This window comes from Hyla sarda, chromosome 3, assembly GCF_029499605.1.
Source record: "Hyla sarda isolate aHylSar1 chromosome 3, aHylSar1.hap1, whole genome shotgun sequence".
Taxonomy (NCBI): domain Eukaryota; kingdom Metazoa; phylum Chordata; class Amphibia; order Anura; family Hylidae; genus Hyla; species Hyla sarda.
In genome coordinates this window covers 345,339,217-345,357,826 of record NC_079191.1, presented here as the reverse complement: position 1 = coordinate 345,357,826, position 18,610 = coordinate 345,339,217, and the positions used below count along the sequence as shown (strand labels likewise).

At 45.7% G+C, this 18,610-nt stretch overlaps 1 protein-coding gene across 1 annotated transcript in view; it reads right to left on the bottom strand.

The window, feature by feature from the left end:
* The window catches only part of GALM (galactose mutarotase), a 112,172-nt gene extending 107,020 nt beyond the window's left edge, over positions 1-5,152 (bottom strand). The window contains exon 1 of the mRNA XM_056567445.1: positions 4,983-5,152. The gene's annotated coding sequence lies outside the window, so the exon portion shown is untranslated. The remainder of the gene's footprint in view (positions 1-4,982) is intronic.
* Positions 5,153-18,610: the final 13,458 nt, after the last annotated feature.

Below are 18,610 nucleotides of genomic sequence, written 5' to 3'. Positions count from 1 at the left end.
ACAATCAGGTCTCACAGGAGTCCAGTGATGATAGCAGATTCTCATTCGCTTTTCAGTTCAGCCCTGTGGCAGCAGAAATAAAAAAATCGATTCTGGACAATTGGTTTCTGCTGCAGGGCAATTCTGATTTAGCACCACTTACTAAAAATAGGCCTCTGATTACATTCAAGAGAGGAAAAAACCTCAGGGATGTCCTAGTCAAAAACAAATTTATGGAGAAAAATGAAAAAAACTGGCTACCTAGTTCCATCTCCCATGGCAACCACCGCTGTGGTACATGTAATTGGTGCAATTATATTTGCACCGATAAACATATGGTGTTAGGAGGAGAAACAGTAAAATTTAAAGACCCCATTTGCTGTAGAACATCTTATGTGGTATATGGCATTAAATGCCAGTGCCACAGATTCTATATAGGATGTACTATTCGCCCCCTGAACGTACGGTTCAGGGAACACGTACACTCGTTAAAAACTCATAAAGGCTCTCCCCGGTTAATCAATCATGTTTGGGATACACATAACGGTGATCCAAGATGCCTGTGTTTCTTTGGCATAGAACGGGTGAAAGCAGTAGAGGGGATAGAAAGAAGAAAATATCTATTAGAGCGGGAGGCTAGGTGGATCCCCCGTACCAATGCAGAAGGGGAACTAGGAATGAACGACAGGTTAGACTTAAGTGTATTCATTTAAGCATACTCTTTTGTAGATATTGTACGATTTTACTACTCCTTTTTGATAGTTACATGTAGCAATAATAGTTTACTATTAAGATATTTGTCTTTGTAAACGCCTCACCTCACCTACGTCATGGGTCTGTGAGGATATATCCGCCCTGATAGGGGAGGTAGGAGTGGTCCGAAGAAACGCCGTGTAGGCGTGCAATGGCTATAACCTCTTGCTGGCGTACGAGCTTTTAAACCTGCACGTTGTGACACTTTGCTCCGAATAAAGGAAACTTGTTTCACCACCTATCTGATGTGTGCAGTCCTCTCCTTCGTGGTTACTCTGATTGCACTTCTGCATGTTCCTGGGACTGAGCACCACGCTGGCGGGATCCATGCTGCTTACAGGTCCGTATCTGGCTTTAATTACACCTTCTCTATGCTGAACAGTGATTGATTATTGGAGCTAGGTGACACTTGTTCCGATTGCTTTTCCTCTGTACTTGGATGAATGTCTTTGGTACTTGTTTGGGGCTGCTTATCCACCATCCGGACTATATTGCCCAGGGAGATTAGCTATAGTGCCATGGGTTGCAAACTTCTTGATAATCTTGTGCACTGTGGACAAAGGCAAATCTAGATATCTGGAAATGGACTTGTGAGATTGTTGATATTTTTCTACATTTTTGGTTCTCAATTCCTCAGACAGTTCTCTTCTTCTCTTTCTGTTGTCCATGCTTAGTGTAGCACACACAGACACACAATGCAAAGACTAAGTGAACTTCTCTCCTTTTTATCTGCCTTCAGGTGTGATTTTTATATTGCCCACACCTGTTACTTGCCCCATGGGAGTTTAAAGCATCCCATGCTTGAAACAATCTTATTTTCCACAATTTTGAAAGGGTGCCAATAATTTTGTCCAGCCCATTTTTGGAGTTTGGTGGGACATTATTTCTAAATTGCTTTTTTTCCCTCCCTTTTTTGGTTTAGTTCCAATACACACAAAGGGAATAAACATGTGAATAGCAAAACATGTGTTACTGCAATCCTTTTCTGTGAGAAATACTTCATTTTAAATATATCAGATAAAATTCTTTTCACTGCATGCAGAATTGTCTAAACAATACAGATATGTTACTATGTAAGGTAAACAGTGTAAACAAAAACAAATTATCAAATGGCAGAATTGCTGACATTCCATATCACTAAAAAGAAATCATAAAAAAAAAATGCAGATCATGGTGCAAAAAAATGAGCCCTCATTCAGTCCTATAGATGGTAAAATAAAATTAAATTATATTTTCTCCGAAGACTGCCGAATATGGCACTTTTGATGTCTTGGAGACACAGAGGTCTTTAAACGGAGCAATGAAATAGTTAAGACCAAATAGGGAATGTTATTGGCCTGTGGATAGGGGATATGGGATAAGTTGTTTTTTGCCAGACTACCTCTTTAACCCCTTAAAGATCAAGCCCATTTTCACCTCAAGGACCAGGCCAATTTTATTTTTGCATTTCGTTTTTTTTCCTCCTCGCCTTCTAAAATCCATAACTCTTTTATATTTCCATCTACAGACCCATATAAGGGCTTGTTTTTTGCGTGACCAATTGTACTTTGTAATGAAACCTCTCATTTTACCATAAAATGTACGGCGAACCCAAAAAAAAAAATTTGTAGGGAGGAAATTTTAATGAAAACCAAAATTTTGCACATTTTGGAGGGGTTCGTTTTCACACTGTACAATTTACGGTAAAAATGAGATGTGTTCTTTATTCTGTGGGTCAATACGATTAAAATGGTACCCATGGCTAGATACTTTTATATTTTTGTACAGCTTAAAAAAATTTTTTTTTTTTTTTACTTTTTGTACAAAATCAGTAATCTAAAATCGCCCTATTTTGACCACCTATAACTTTCATTTTTCCGTCTATAGGGCGGTATGGGTCTCATTTTTTTGCACTGTCATCTGTACTTTTTTTAGATACCACATTTGCATATACAAAACTTTTAGATACATTTTTATTAATTTTTATTGAATAAAATGTGACAAAAAAGCAGCATTTTTGGACTTTTTAATTTTTGACATTTATGTCATTCATCTTCACGGGATCATTAACATTATATTTTGATAGTTCGGACATTTACACACGCGGCGATACCAAATATGTTTATTAAAAAAAATTTTTACGCTTTTTGGGGGTTAAATGGGAAAAACTGACAATTTTCATTTTTATTGGGGGAGGGGATTTTTCACTTTAAAAAAAAAAAAGTCAACTTTTTTATTTATTTTTTATTTTATATATATATATATATATATATATATATATATATTACACTTTTTATGTCCCCATATACATATGTATAGGACATAGCACTGCTCAGTATTATCGGTGATCTTCTGCTCTGGTCTGCTCGATCGCAGACCCTGGGAGACGGCCGGAGCCAGGTGAGGGGACCTCTGGCCGCCATGCTGGATGATTGGATCACCGCGGCAGCGCTGCGGGCGATCCGATCATCCAAAGAACCGCAATGCCGCAGATGCCGTGATCTGTATTGATCACGGCATCTGAGGGGTTAATGGTGGACATCCGCGCGATCGCGGATGTCGGCCATTACGGGCGGGTCCCCGGCTGCTGCTAGCAACCGGAACCTGCCGTATATAACACGAGCACTGTTCCGATGCTCGCGGTCATACACAGGATGTAAATGTACGTCCCGGTGCGGGAAGTCCCGCCAAGCCAGGACGTACATTTACGTCCATGGTCGTGAAGGGGTTAAGACAAATGGAGCAGAGACTACTGAGTACAGTGATCCCTCAACTTACAATGGCCTTAACATACAATCGTTTCAACATACAATGGTCTTTTCTGGACCATTGTAACTTGAAACCAGAGTCAACATACAATGTACGGACAATCCAGATCTGTGAAACGTGTCAATGGCTGGAAAAACTGACCAATCAGAATGGGCATTTCACTAGTAAAACACCTGTATTACTGAAGCGTATGCACTGACTGATGTCTGGTAGCGCCCCCTACAGTACAGGGAGGTATTACATGTTCTGTACTACTCTTTACCGGGGCCAAGGTTAGCTGCTCCTTTGGACACCAGGTGAGGGCGGCTCCATGTTACTTTTTTTTTTTTTTTAGGACATTGTGTGTACTGTACTGTACTGGACCCTGAAGAAGCTCCTGTCCTCTACATAGACAGTGATTTACAGCTCCCAGCAGATCATTCTTACTATTATATATAAGGATTTGCTTTATCTGTATTAGTTACTTATTTATCTTTAATTCTCACTTTTTTTCTATTTTTGGATGACATTTTGGGGGCTTCAGAATCAATTACCAGGTTTCCATAGAGTTATGGTCTCAACATACAATGGTTTCAACATACAATGGTCGTCCTGGAACCAATTAATATTGTAACTTGAAGGACCACTGTATTTTTAATGTGATAAAATGGAGAATTTTTTTTTCTAATGACATTGCCCTTCTTTGCAACACATGACAGTAGTTACACAACAGTAGTTTTGTAACCTTTTTCTTCTCCAAATAAAAATGCATTAACCTTAAGCAGCAACAAGTGCATTTTTTTTGCTGCAACTTTGACACAAACAATGCAAGAATCGGGGAGGATATACCATCAACTTTTTTTTTTTTTTTTTTACAACAGACAAGCAGAAATGAAAACAAAGCAGTTCATGAGCATTACATAATGTAGCTGTTGTGCAGGTCTCAGAGATTGCTTTACTCTACCAGTCTTTTTTCCAAGTAGTGCATCTCCAGCTGTTGCAAACTACAACTCCCAGCATGCACTGAAAGACCGTACATTCTGGGAATTGTAGTTTTGCAACAGCTGGAGGCACACTGGTTGACAAACACTGAGTTAAGAAACAAACTCTGTGTTTTGCAGCCAGTAAGCCTCCAGCTGTTGCATAACTACAATCCCCAGCATGAATGGACAGCCAAAGGGATTCTGGAAGTTGAAGTAGTATGCCTCCAGCTGTTGCATAACTACAAGTCCCAGCATGCCCTTCGGCTGTCACTGCATGCTGAGAGTTGTAGTTTTTGCAACAGCTGAAGGCACACTGGTTGCAAAACACAGAGTTGTTACCTAACTCAGTGTTTTGCAACTAGTGTGCCTCCAGCTGTTGCAAACTACAACTCCCAGCATGCACTGAAAGACCGTACATTCTGGGAGTTATAGTTTTGCAACTGCTGAAGACACACTGTTTGGGAAACACCGTCCTGCATAGAATCTAAAAATGCAAACATCAGTCCCTTTATAAACTGTGGAAATCAGGAAATACTGCACCTGGATCACAATGACTGCAGAAGACTCATGTGATCAGCGTTACACTGTGTCAGACACTTCTTCCTGTGGTTACTCTGTCAGTCACTTCTTCCTGTGCAGCTGGAGGAGGAGACACAGCTCCAGCAACAGATCAGGCTGAAACTAATCACCAGGAACAGAGGAGTATTGTGGATATGGATGGCACATTGCAGCATGTCTTCCTACATTACTTTCTGTATTCTGTCCTCCTAACTACAGCAAGGTTCACAAAGGGCATGCATTTTAAAAACTAAATATGGAAGAGAGTTTAAAAATAGGAGATATATTATTATTCCCAATATATGTCTAATTCCTTAAAAATCCACTCCGGGTTTTTTGCTTGGAAAAAAATATATAAGCATCAGACTGCATCATGTAAGACCAGCCTACAATAGTAAACTTGTTGCACGTAGTCAGACAAATACATTGGTATTTACAAATACCTCTGACAAAAGGCCGAAATAGATGCCACTGTATAGACAGACAGTGACATAAGGCTCCCATTGAAAACCACATTTCCTATGAACACTCCTTCCTGATAATTGACCAAGCAAAAGGGCCTTTCTTCTTTGCCCTAAGGACAGTATGGATATTCAGAGCTCATTTCTCCCAACTAGGACCACCCACCTAGAAAATGTAAATAATTAGACAATTAATAACCATTAACAATGCATATGCATAAAAGGGAGTCCAGTAGCAGAACCAATTGAGTTTTTTCCAGTCCTAAATCCTAGCAGGTGTGTGGTACACCTTGCTGCCCATCTGGATTCAAGACAAAGTCTGGCCTTGCGTTGTTCAGGCCGCATCGTTTCTGCCAGTGGTGTTCTTGGCCTAGACCAGGTTAGGTAGGGTTCACATCACGTTTTTACCAATACGGGAACGCATACGGCTGGGGGGAGCTAAAACCTTGCGCTCCCATATCCCTGCCTTATGCCGCCCCTATGTAATTCATTTCAATGAGCCGACCGGAGTGAAACAGTGACTCCGGTCGGCTCATTTTTGCCCCATATGCGGTTTTCCACCGCACCTCAAACCGTGGTTGACTATGGTTTTAGGTGCGGCTGTGATGGCAAGTATCTTAAGTGCTTTACTTACCTTACATGTGTGGGGTGAATGCACTGCTAGGCCATGTTCACAACAGTGGTTGTTGGCAGAAGATACCAGCACTAGGATCACTCGGAAATATGCTGTGTTCACATAGGCGTGCGCACGGGGTGTGTCAGGTGTGCCTGTGCACACACTAATCGCGCCCAGGCTCCCGTCACATTCGGGACATCCAGGGAGCGTAGGAACCGGGGGAACACATCCCACCCAGAAAATCATGCAGGGGGACAGATCATGGGGGAAATCCCCCCCAGTTCTGCTGGCAGACTTTGCTTTATTATATACCCTGGGTCTATTTAACCCAGGGAGGCATTCATAGCTGTTCACTCACGGCCGGAGCTTCTGGACTGCGTGCGCACACAGTTCAGAGAAGGCCGTGACCTCTTCCCAGACGCAGGCGCCGATGATGTCAGTCATCAGCGCCTGCACTGTGGAGAAGAGAGAACGCGGCCCGGCTCTTCTGGAGATCGCTGCGTGGGACTAGGTGAGAATTTTTTGTTATTTTCTTCGGTACTCTCTGGGATGGGGAATCGTGTGGGGTGGTGACAGAGGGGGAGGGAGGGAGGGTTAGGGCAAATGTGGCTTTTAGTCACAATACACAGTGTTATTTCACACTTACGCTATAATGCAGTTACTTCTGTGAATGTTTATTACTGCTCTTTATTTTGCAGTCCAATTATATGTTAATTAATGTCCTTTGTATGTTTAGTTCACAAATAGAGCAACTGATGGAGTCACTTCATACAATCATAGATGCATAGCCTCTAGTGCAGTGGTCTCCAACCTGCGGACCTTCAGATGTTGCAAAACTTCAACTCCCATCATGCCCGGACAGCCAACGGCTGTCAGGGCATGCTGGGAGTTGAAGTTTTGCAACATCTGGAGGTCCGTAGGTTGAAGACCACTGCTCTAGTGTTATTCAAAGTGCATATATAATTAGGTGTTACTGTTTTTTTTGTGTAAACTGTGCATTCATAAACATAAGATGCATAACTTTGCCTTGATGTCAGGACCCTTCTTGTATAATTGCACAAAGTCCTTTGTATTACATCGGGTCCCTATATTAGCACCAGGTAATGTATTCACTGTTCACTTTATTGCAAATGTCCCAACACTGCGCTATTGCACTAGTGCCCCTCACTCCATTTCCTAATCCACACATGTACACAGCTTCCTTTGTTATGCATTGGCTGCAGATTGTATAACACTCTGCCATTGCACTTCGCTGTTTCCTAGGTAGTGGTAGCTGGTTTCAAGTATTTGGGCTCCGTTCACATTGCCATAGGCGATCCTACGTGTTTCATCCGCTTCAATTAATCAGGGATCACGTTGTAGCGTGTATTCTTCTAATATCGCTTCACGGGCCACCAGTGACGGGCACTAATGCAATAGCGCAGTGTTGGGACATCTGCAATAAAGTGAACAGTGAATACATTGCCTGGTGCTAATATAGGGACCCGATGTAATACACAGGACTTTGTGCAATTATACAAGGGTCCTGACATCAAGGCAAAGCTATGCATCTTATGTTTATGAATGCGCAGTTTACACAAAATGTGAAACAGTAACACCTAATTATATATGCACTTTGAATAACACTAGAGGCTATGCATCTATGATTGTATGAAGTGACTCCATCAGTTGCTCTATTTGTGAACTAAACATACAAAGGACATTAATTCACATATAATTGGACTGCAAAATAAAAAGCAGTAATAAACATTCACAGAAGTAACTGCATAATAGCGTGTCTATGTGAAAAGGGTCCAGTAGAGTAAGTGTGACACTGTGTATTGTGATCTGACTTTGCCCACATGCTATCTACCTAGCTATCAACTGACCTAGCTAGCTAAAAATCAACCTACATACCTGTTACGCCGAGCGCTCCGGGTCCCCGCTCCTCCCCGGAGCGCTCGCTTCACTCCCTCCGCTGCAGCGCTCCGGTCACGTCCTCTGACCCGGGGCGCTGCGATCCTGCTGCCAGCCGGGATGCGATTCGCGATGCGGGTAGCGCCCGCTCGCGATGCGCACCCCGGCTCCCCTACCTGACTCGCTCCCCGTCTGTTCTGTCCCGGCGCGCGCGGCCCCGCTCCCTAGGGCGCGCGCGCGCCGGGTCTCTGCGATTTAAAGGGCCACTGCGCCGCTGATTGGCGCAGTGGTTCCAATTAGGGTTTTCACCTGTGCACTTCCCTATATTACCTCACTTCCCTTGCACTCCCTTGCCGGATCTTGTTGCCTTAGTGCCAGTGAAAGCGTTCCTTGTGTGTTCCTTGCCTGTGTTTCCAGACCTTCTGCCGTTGCCCCTGACTACGATCCTTGCTGCCTGCCCCGACCTTCTGCTACGTCCGACCTTGCTTCTGCCTACTCCCTTGTACCGCGCCTATCTTCAGCAGCCAGAGAGGTGAGCCGTTGCTAGTGGATACGACCTGGTCACTACCGCCGCAGCAAGACCATCCCGCTTTGCGGCGGGCTCTGGTGAAAACCAGTAGTGGCTTAGAACCGGTCCACTAGCACGGTCCACGCCAATCCCTCTCTGGCACAGAGGGTCCACTACCTGCCAGCCGGCATCGTGACAGTAGATCCGGCCATGGATCCCGCTGAAGTTCCTCTGCCAGTTGTCGCTGACCTCACCACGGTGGTCGCCCAGCAGTCACAACAGATAGCGCAACAAGGCCAACAGCTGTCTCAACTGACCGTTATGCTACAACAGTTGCTACCACAGCTTCAGCAGTCATCTCCTCCGCCAGCTCCTGCACCTCCTCCGCAGCGAGTGGCCGCTCCTGGGATACGCTTATCCTTGCCGGATAAATTTGATGGGGACTCTAAGTTTTGCCGTGGCTTTCTTTCCCAATGTTCCCTGCATCTGGAGATGATGTCGGACCTGTTTCCCACTGAAAGGTCTAAGGTGGCTTTCGTAGTCAGTCTTCTGTCCGGAAAAGCCCTGTCATGGGCCACACCGCTCTGGGACCGCAATGACCCCGTCACTGCCTCTGTACACTCCTTCTTCTCGGAAATCCGAAGTGTCTTTGAGGAACCTGCCCGAGCCTCTTCTGCTGAGACTGCCCTGTTGAACCTGGTCCAGGGTAATTCTTCCGTTGGCGAGTATGCCGTACAATTCCGTACACTTGCTTCAGAATTGTCCTGGAATAATGAGGCCCTCTGCGCGACCTTCAAAAAAGGCCTATCCAGCAACATTAAAGATGTTCTGGCCGCACGAGAAATTCCTGCTAATCTACATGAACTTATTCACCTAGCCACTCGCATTGACATGCGTTTTTCTGAAAGGCGTCAGGAACTCCGCCAAGATATGGACTCTGTTCGCACGAGGCGTTTCGTCTCCTCGGCTCCTCTCTCCTCTGGTCCCCTGCAATCTGTTCCTGTGCCTCCCGCCGTGGAGGCTATGCAGGTCGACCGGTCTCGCCTGACACCTCAAGAGAGGACACGACGCCGTATGGAGAACCTCTGCCTGTACTGTGCTAGTACCGAACACTTCCTGAGGGATTGTCCTATCCGTCCTCCCCGCCTGGAAAGACGTACGCTGACTCCGCACAAAGGTGAGACAGTCCTTGATGTCTACTCTGCTTCTCCACGTCTTACTGTGCCTGTGCGGATGTCTGCCTCTGCCTTCTCCTTCTCTACAGTGGCCTTCTTGGACTCTGGATCTGCAGGAAATTTTATTTTGGCCTCTCTCGTCAACAGGTTCAACATCCCAGTGACCAGTCTCGCCAGACCCCTCTACATCAATTGTGTAAATAATGAAAGATTGGACTGTACCATACGTTTCCGCACGGAGCCCCTTCTTATGAGCATCGGATCTCATCATGAGAGGATTGAACTTTTGGTCCTCCCCAATTGCACCTCGGAGATTCTCCTTGGACTTCCCTGGCTTCAACTTCATTCCCCAACCCTGGATTGGTCCACTGGGGAGATCAAGAGTTGGGGGTCCTCTTGTTCCAAGAACTGTCTAAAACCGGTTCCCAGTAACCCTTGCCGTAACTCTGTGGTTCCTCCAGTAACCGGTCTCCCTAAGGCCTATATGGACTTCGCGGATGTTTTCTGCAAAAAACAAGCTGAGACTCTACCTCCTCACAGGCCTTATGATTGCCCTATCGACCTCCTCCCGGGTACTACTCCACCCCGGGGCAGAATTTATCCTCTCTCTGCCCCAGAGACTCTTGCCATGTCCGAATACGTCCAGGAGAATCTAAAAAAGGGCTTTATCCGTAAATCCACCTCTCCTACCTCCAGTCGGCCCAACGGCTGAATCCTCGCCAGGCCCGGTGGTCTCTGTTCTTTGCCCGATTTAATTTTGAGATTCACTTTCGTCCTGCCGATAAGAACATTAGGGCCGATGCTCTCTCTCGTTCCTCGGATGCCTCAGAAGTTGATCTCCCTCCGCAACACATCATTCCACCTGACTGCCTGATCTCCACTTCTCCTGCCTCCATCAGGCAGACTCCTCCAGGAAAGACCTTTGTTTCTCCACGCCAACGCCTCGGAATCCTCAAATGGGGTCACTCCTCCCATCTCGCAGGTCATGCGGGCATCAAGAAATCTGTGCAACTCATCTCCCGCTTCTATTGGTGGCCGACTCTGGAGACGGATGTTGGGGACTTTGTGCGAGCCTGCACTATCTGTGCCCGGGATAAGACTCCTCGCCAGAAGCCCGCTGGTTTTCTTCATCCTCTGCCTGTCCCCGAACAGCCTTGGTCTCTGATTGGTATGGATTTTATTACTGATTTACCCCCTTCCCGTGGCAACACCGTTATTTGGGTGGTCGTTGATCGATTCTCCAAAATGGCACATTTCATCCCTCTTCCTGGTCTTCCTTCTGCGCCTCAGTTGGCTAAACAATTTTTTGTACACATTTTTCGTCTTCACGGGTTGCCTACGCAGATTGTCTCGGATAGAGGGGTCCAATTCGTGTCTAAATTCTGGAGGGCTCTCTGTAAACAACTCAAGATTAAATTAAATTTTTCCTCTGCATATCATCCCCAGTCCAATGGACAAGTAGAAAGAATTAACCAGATCCTGGGTGATTATTTGCGACATTTTGTTTCCTCCCGCCAGGATGACTGGGCAGATCTCCTTCCATGGGCCGAATTTTCGTATAACTTCAGGGTCTCTGAATCTTCCTCCAAATCCCCATTTTTCGTGGTGTACGGCCGTCACCCTCTTCCCCCCCTCCCTACCCCCTTGCCCTCTGGTCTGCCCGCTGTGGATGAAATTTCTCGTGACCTTTCCATTATATGGAGAGAGACCCAAAATTCTCTCTTACAGGCTTCTTCACGCATGAAGAGGTTCGCGGATAAGAAAAGAAGAGCTCCCCCCGTTTTTTCCCCTGGAGACAAGGTATGGCTCTCCGCTAAATATGTCCGCTTCCGTGTCCCTAGCTACAAGTTGGGACCACGCTATCTTGGTCCTTTCAAAATTTTGTGTCAAATTAATCCTGTCTCTTATAAACTTCTTCTTCCTCCTTCTCTTCGTATCCCTAATGCCTTTCACGTCTCTCTTCTCAAACCACTCATCCTCAACCGTTTTTCTCCCAAATCTGTTCCTCCCACTCCTGTTTCCGGCTCCTCGGACGTCTTCTCGGTCAAGGAAATTTTGGCTGCCAAAAAGGTCAGAGGGAAAAATTTTTTTTTAGTAGACTGGGAGGGTTGTGGTCCTGAAGAGAGATCCTGGGAACCTGAGGACAACATCCTTGACAAAAGTCTGCTCCTCAGGTTCTCAGGCTCCAAGAAGAGGGGGAGACCCAAGGGGGGGGGTACTGTTACGCCGAGCGCTCCGGGTCCCCGCTCCTCCCCGGAGCGCTCGCTTCACTCCCTCCGCTGCAGCGCTCCGGTCACGTCCTCTGACCCGGGGCGCTGCGATCCTGCTGCCAGCCGGGATGCGATTCGCGATGCGGGTAGCGCCCGCTCGCGATGCGCACCCCGGCTCCCCTACCTGACTCGCTCCCCGTCTGTTCTGTCCCGGCGCGCGCGGCCCCGCTCCCTAGGGCGCGCGCGCGCCGGGTCTCTGCGATTTAAAGGGCCACTGCGCCGCTGATTGGCGCAGTGGTTCCAATTAGGGTTTTCACCTGTGCACTTCCCTATATTACCTCACTTCCCTTGCACTCCCTTGCCGGATCTTGTTGCCTTAGTGCCAGTGAAAGCGTTCCTTGTGTGTTCCTTGCCTGTGTTTCCAGACCTTCTGCCGTTGCCCCTGACTACGATCCTTGCTGCCTGCCCCGACCTTCTGCTACGTCCGACCTTGCTTCTGCCTACTCCCTTGTACCGCGCCTATCTTCAGCAGCCAGAGAGGTGAGCCGTTGCTAGTGGATACGACCTGGTCACTACCGCCGCAGCAAGACCATCCCGCTTTGCGGCGGGCTCTGGTGAAAACCAGTAGTGGCTTAGAACCGGTCCACTAGCACGGTCCACGCCAATCCCTCTCTGGCACAGAGGGTCCACTACCTGCCAGCCGGCATCGTGACAATACCTAATAGACACTGATTTGAATAGAGACCTTCCATATGATAAGATATACCTTTTATCAAGTTCCATTTAAATATTGACTTACACTACAAAATAAACAGGCTGTCACCTATGGTTTAGCACGCATTTATCTTATTGCACTTGAGTATACGTAGTCTCTCAGGATAAACTCCATATAAAGTGAAAAAACTGTGTATAAAAACACACAAGATATATACACAAAGAATTCCAAAGGGAGGTATGGTCCAAGTTTATCTTCTATTCTGTTTCACTATTGGTGTTACATGACATAAATTCCTTTTATGTATCAATGTTCTCATTTATGCCACTGTTCACATGTAACTGTTTATTTACTGTATCTGACTACATTTATTCTGGGGATAAAGGAATTTATGTCATGTACAGAACAGAAGATAAACCTGGACCATACCTCCTGTTGGAATTTTTTGTGTGTATATTTTGTGTGTTTTTATACACTGTTTTTGCACTTTATATGAAGTTTATCCTGAGAAACTATTTATACTCAAGTGCAATAAGATAAATGTGTGCTAATCCATAGGTGGCAGCCTGTATATTTTGTAGTGTAAGTCGATATTTTATTGGAACGTAATAAAAGGTATATTTTATTGTATGGAAGGTCCCTATTCAAATCAGTGTCTATATTATTAATGTACTGGGAGACCCATCATTTTAACCTGAAAAGTGTTAATTCCTACCTGCTAATCTAGCTAACAACATACCTACCTTGTTTCCTACTTCCCTGGCTATCTAACTACCTGGCTACCTACATAGCAAGCTGGCTACTTGCCTACCTACCTGGCTATCTAGCAACCTGAATATCTACCTACCTAACTATCCATCTACCTAACTACCTGGCTACCTACCTAGCTATCTATCTACCTAACAACCTAACTACATGGCTACCTAGCTAGCTAGCTAACAACCTACCTAGCTAATTGCCTACCTGGCTACCTAGCTAGCTACCCACCTATGTTGCTAATAACCAACCTTACTACCTACCTAGCTATCTACCTAGCAACCTAACTACCTACCTGTATGTTAGCTAGCTAACAATCTACCTAGACACTTAACAAGCTATCTAGCTAACAACCAACCTAGCTATGAACATACCTAGCTACTGACATAGTTGCATCCTATCCATGTAGCTAGCTACCTAATTACCTGCCTACCTACCTATCTAGCTAGCTAACAACCTACCTACTTCCAGACGTATTTATCTAATGAGGGGGTCTATGGTGGGGGATAGGCCTACTTAATGGGGTACCTACTATTCCTTATTATGAGAGGGCATTGCACTGATAAAATGCAGAGTCAAACATGTTTTTCCTGCAGATGCTAAAGAGACGGTTTTTACCTGGAAGAAGTTGACATGTCAATCTGATCCAGATGCACAAGAAAAGGAAAGAGGACATCGCTGATCAGAAATGATGTTACCTGTGAGTAACTATAATCCCCTATATGGTATACAGATCCTTTGTACAGCTGATATCTACCTTTATATGATCCTGGATACAATTACTTATATGGTATACAGGTCCTGCAACAAAGTCCAAGACCACAGCACCAAAAATTATGAACTGATACGTGCAAAAGAGCTGTAGTTTATTGGTTCCCCAAAAGTTATTTTTTTGAGGAACCAATAAATAATAGCTCTTTTTTTCCAATTTTGGAGCTGTGGTCTTGGACTTTCTTGCATGTTTGGTATCCGGATTGGCTATCTGGATGACTACGGGGACAATGGATTTATCTAGTGCTGTCTTATCTGTTTATGTATGTGTGCAAGCAAGCAAGAGTGTATTTGTGTGTTTGTATATGTGTGTATGTATATATATATATATATATATATATATATATATATATATATATATATATACACACACGCATGTGTGCGGCGTGAGTTTGTGCTTTAGGGTGCACACCCTAATGCAATAGGCTGCGCACGCCTATGTGTGTTCATAGACGGCAATGCATTTCTAAGCAGATTCCACAGAAAGAATAGACAAGTCGATTCTTCCTGTGGATGCCAAAATCGTGATTTCAGTGGCAGAAACATCTGCTGTAGAAATTCCGCTGTGTGCACAGTGCAGCAGAACCCCCACAGAAATGTTTTTTTTTTTTAGGAATTCCACACGGACATTCTGCTGTGTGAACATGGCCTTATAGTGCTAAACCCCTTTCATAGTTTTTACCTTATGCAGTAACACTACACTGAGTGTGATAGTGTGTACATTAACAGGATATGGTAGAGTAAGGCTATGTTTACACGTCCGGAATGTCCGCACGGAAAATATCACACATTCCGCAGACTGTGGGTGCCAGCATAATATGATGCTGCAATGAAGAAAACTGTGTCTCTGTAATGGAATGTGACCCTCCTCATAATGACACAGTTTTCTGCTTTACAGCCCTCTTCCTCTCACTCCATCCTCACTTCCATCTCTCAGGTGGACGGGGGCACAGTTTCGCTGCACATCTCCCAGCCTTTCTCCTCCTGCCTGCGCATCCACCATCCATAAGCAAGCTGCTACAAGACTGCAACCCCCTACAGGTCCTCACTGTAAGGGCATGCTGTGGGAATTGTAGTCTTGCAACAGGTAGTGGGCGAATGGTAGATATGTATCCCGGGTGGGTGAGAGACATGCGGGCGGGTGGGAGAAAGGACGTGGGGCGCTCCACAGTCTGTCTAAGCGGTGGGAAGATGTGCGGAGAAACTGTGTCCCCGTTTCCCTGAGAGACCATAGCACGGATGGTGTGAGAGGGAGCGGGCTGTAAAGCAGAAAACTGTCCTTGTGTGGAAGTCAGCTTGTTATACGTTTTCATATATTCTTTTATATCACTCTTTTTATATTTTATTCTCCATCTTCTATATCATCAGCCATGTTGTCTATATGCAGTGATCTTGTCTGTATTTCTTTCATTATGAACGGATTATGAACTCCACTAGTAATATAACCAGGAAATCTATGATTCAAGGCCACAGTTCCTGAGCCTGCAAGAAGCTCCAATGCTACCTAGTTTGAAGACTTTTAAACATCTTGTCCTTCCTGCTTAGAGATAAGACACATCTGTTTGTAGCCATAGGCTGCTTGCACACTATAAAATTCATCCGTTTTAAAGATCTGTTTGATGTTCCGTTATGAAAACCCTGAAAATCGGCCATTAAACGTCCGTATGAAAACCCTGAAAATCGGCCATTAAACGTCCGTTAGAAAATCCCATATGTCCGTTAGAAAATCCCATTATAGTCTATGGGATTATTACATTATGCGTTTTAATCCGTTATAGTCCGTTATTAATAACGGACGTTATTTTGTGACGGAAGATAGTAACTGGAGAAATAGTGCATGCACTATTTCTTCCGTTCATTCTCCCGTCACAAAATAATGTCCGTTATTAATAAAGGACGATAACGGATTAAAACGGATAATGTAAAAATCCCATAGACTATAGTGGGATTTTCTAACGGACGTTTAATGGCCGATTTTCAGGGCTTTCATAACGGAACATCAAACGGATCTTTAAAACGGATTAATTTTATAGTGTGAAAGCAGCCATATATATATATTTTGGCAGTGTGCCATCCTTTGTTGTATAAGAATCATGCTTTTTGTAGTAAACGTCAGAAGAGTCTGTGTACAGCTTTGGAGTCTGTGTCTTTCTTCTCTTAGGCCTAGTAATTTATAACTATTGATTTAGAATCAAGCAACATATTGACGGAATCCATTGAATTCCCTATCAGGAAGGTCACATTTCACTACAGGGACACGGGGGCTAGGACCACATAGGAATGTGCCGTCTCATAGATAGCAATGCATTCCGTGCAGATTCCACAGAAAGAATGGACAGGTTCATTCTTTCTGCGGACACAGAAGTCGGAATTTCTGCCCATAAACATCCGGTGTGGAAATTCAGCCGAGTGCACTGCACAGCAGAATCCCATTGAATACAATGGGACTCTGCTGCTGCAGAATCTCCGGCGGAATTCCGCACAGAAATTCCGAACGTGTGACCTCGGCCTTAGAGGCATTCTGTAAACAATTTGCCAGAAGTTTTCCCTCTTTCCATTCTTTGAGAACTGGGTGGTATACCTAAGGGGTTAAACATCCAGGATCAGGGACAAGGAAAGAATAATATTAGGCCAGGATTTGCATATTTTTTGGTTTTGCGTATTAGTGCAGCACTATTGGAAGGAAAGTCCAATAACATCTCAGGCCCAAAAGGTCTTACAGTCCCATTGGAACCTTTGATTTGTGTCTTGGGTTCTTTATTAAACCAGACAATAGTCTCAATCCAGAAATGAAAGAGGAAATTTATCTCATACATATTATGGATATTATGGCTGTTCCCATAAACATCATAGAATTGAATCTAGAAGAGAGAAGGGCATATGGACGCCCACAATATACAGGGTTTGTTATGCCGAGCGCTCCGGGTTCCTGCTCCTCCCCGGAGCGCACGCAGCGTTCCCCTCTCTGCAGCACCCCGGTCAGACCCGCTGACCGGGAGCGCTGCACTGACACTGCCGACAGGGATGCGATTCGCATAGCGGGACGCGCCCGCTCGCGGATCGCATCCCAATCCACTTACTTGTCCTGGTCCCCGGCTGTCACGTCCTGGCGCGCACGGCTCCGCTCCCTAGGGTGCGCGCGTGCCAGCTCTCTAAGATTTAAAGGGCCAGTGCACCAATGATTGGTGCCTTGCCCAATCAGTCTAATTAGCTCCTACCTGCTCCACGCCTTTATAACCTCACTTCCTCTTCCCAGTATTGCCGGATCTTGTTGCCCTTGTGCCTAGTGAAAGCGTTTCCTGTGATTGCCGTACCAGTGTTTCCAGACCTTCTGCCGTTACCATTGACTACGAATCTTGCCGCCTGCCCTGATCTGCTACGTCTGACCTCGCCTCTATCTAGTCCTTCTGTCCCACGTCTTCTCAGCAGTCAGCGAGGTTGAGCCGTTACCGGTGGATACGACCTGGTTGCTACCGCCGCAGCAAGACCATCCCGCTTTGAGGCAGGCTCTGGTGAATACCAGTAGCAGCATAGACCCGGTCCACCGATACGGTCCACGCCAATCCCTCGCTGACACAGAGGATCCACATCCAGCCTGCCGAATCCTAACAGTAGATCCGGCCATGGATTCCGCTGAGGTGCCACTGCCAAGTCTCGCTGACCTATCCACAGTGGTCGCCCAGCAATCCCAACAGATCGCCCAACAAGGAAAGCAGCTGTCGAAGTTGACCGCCATGCTACAGCAACTTCTGCCACATCTACAGCAGCAACCATCTCCTCAGCCAGCTCCTGCACCTCCTCCGCAACGAGTGGCCGCTCCTAACCTCCGCTTGTCCCTGCCGGACAAATATGATGGGGACTCTAAACTCTGCCGTGGTTTCCTGTCTCAATGTTCCCTACATTTGGAGATGTTGTCGGACCGATTAACCACAAAAGCCACCTTTGACCGTTCTGTGGGAAGTCTCCTGTCTGGGAAGGCCTTGTCATGGGCCACACCGCTCTGGGACCGCAACGATCCTGTCACTGCCGCTGTTCAGTCCTTTTTCGCTGAGGTTCGTAGTGTCTTCAAGGAACCAGCCCGAGCCTCTCTTCTGCCGAAACTGCCTTGTTGAACCTTGTCCAAGGAGATTCTTCTGTGGGCGAATATGCCATCCAATTTTGTACCCTCGCCTCCGAAATATCTTGGAACAATGAGGTCCTCTGTGCGACCTTCAAAAAAGGCTTATCCAGTAACATCAAGGATGTGCTGGCCGCACAAGAAATTCCTGCCAACCTGCATGAACTTATCCACCTGCATTGACATGCGTTTTTCTGAAAGACACCAGGAGCTCCGCCAGGAAAAGGACCTTGATCTCTGGGCACCTCTCTCCCAGTATCCTTTGCAATCTATCCCTGTTCCTCCCGCCGAGGAGGCTATGCAAGTGGATCGGTCTCGCCTGACCCATGAAGAGAGGACTCGCCGCAGAGATAAAAATGTATGTCTGTACTGCGCTAGTACCGAA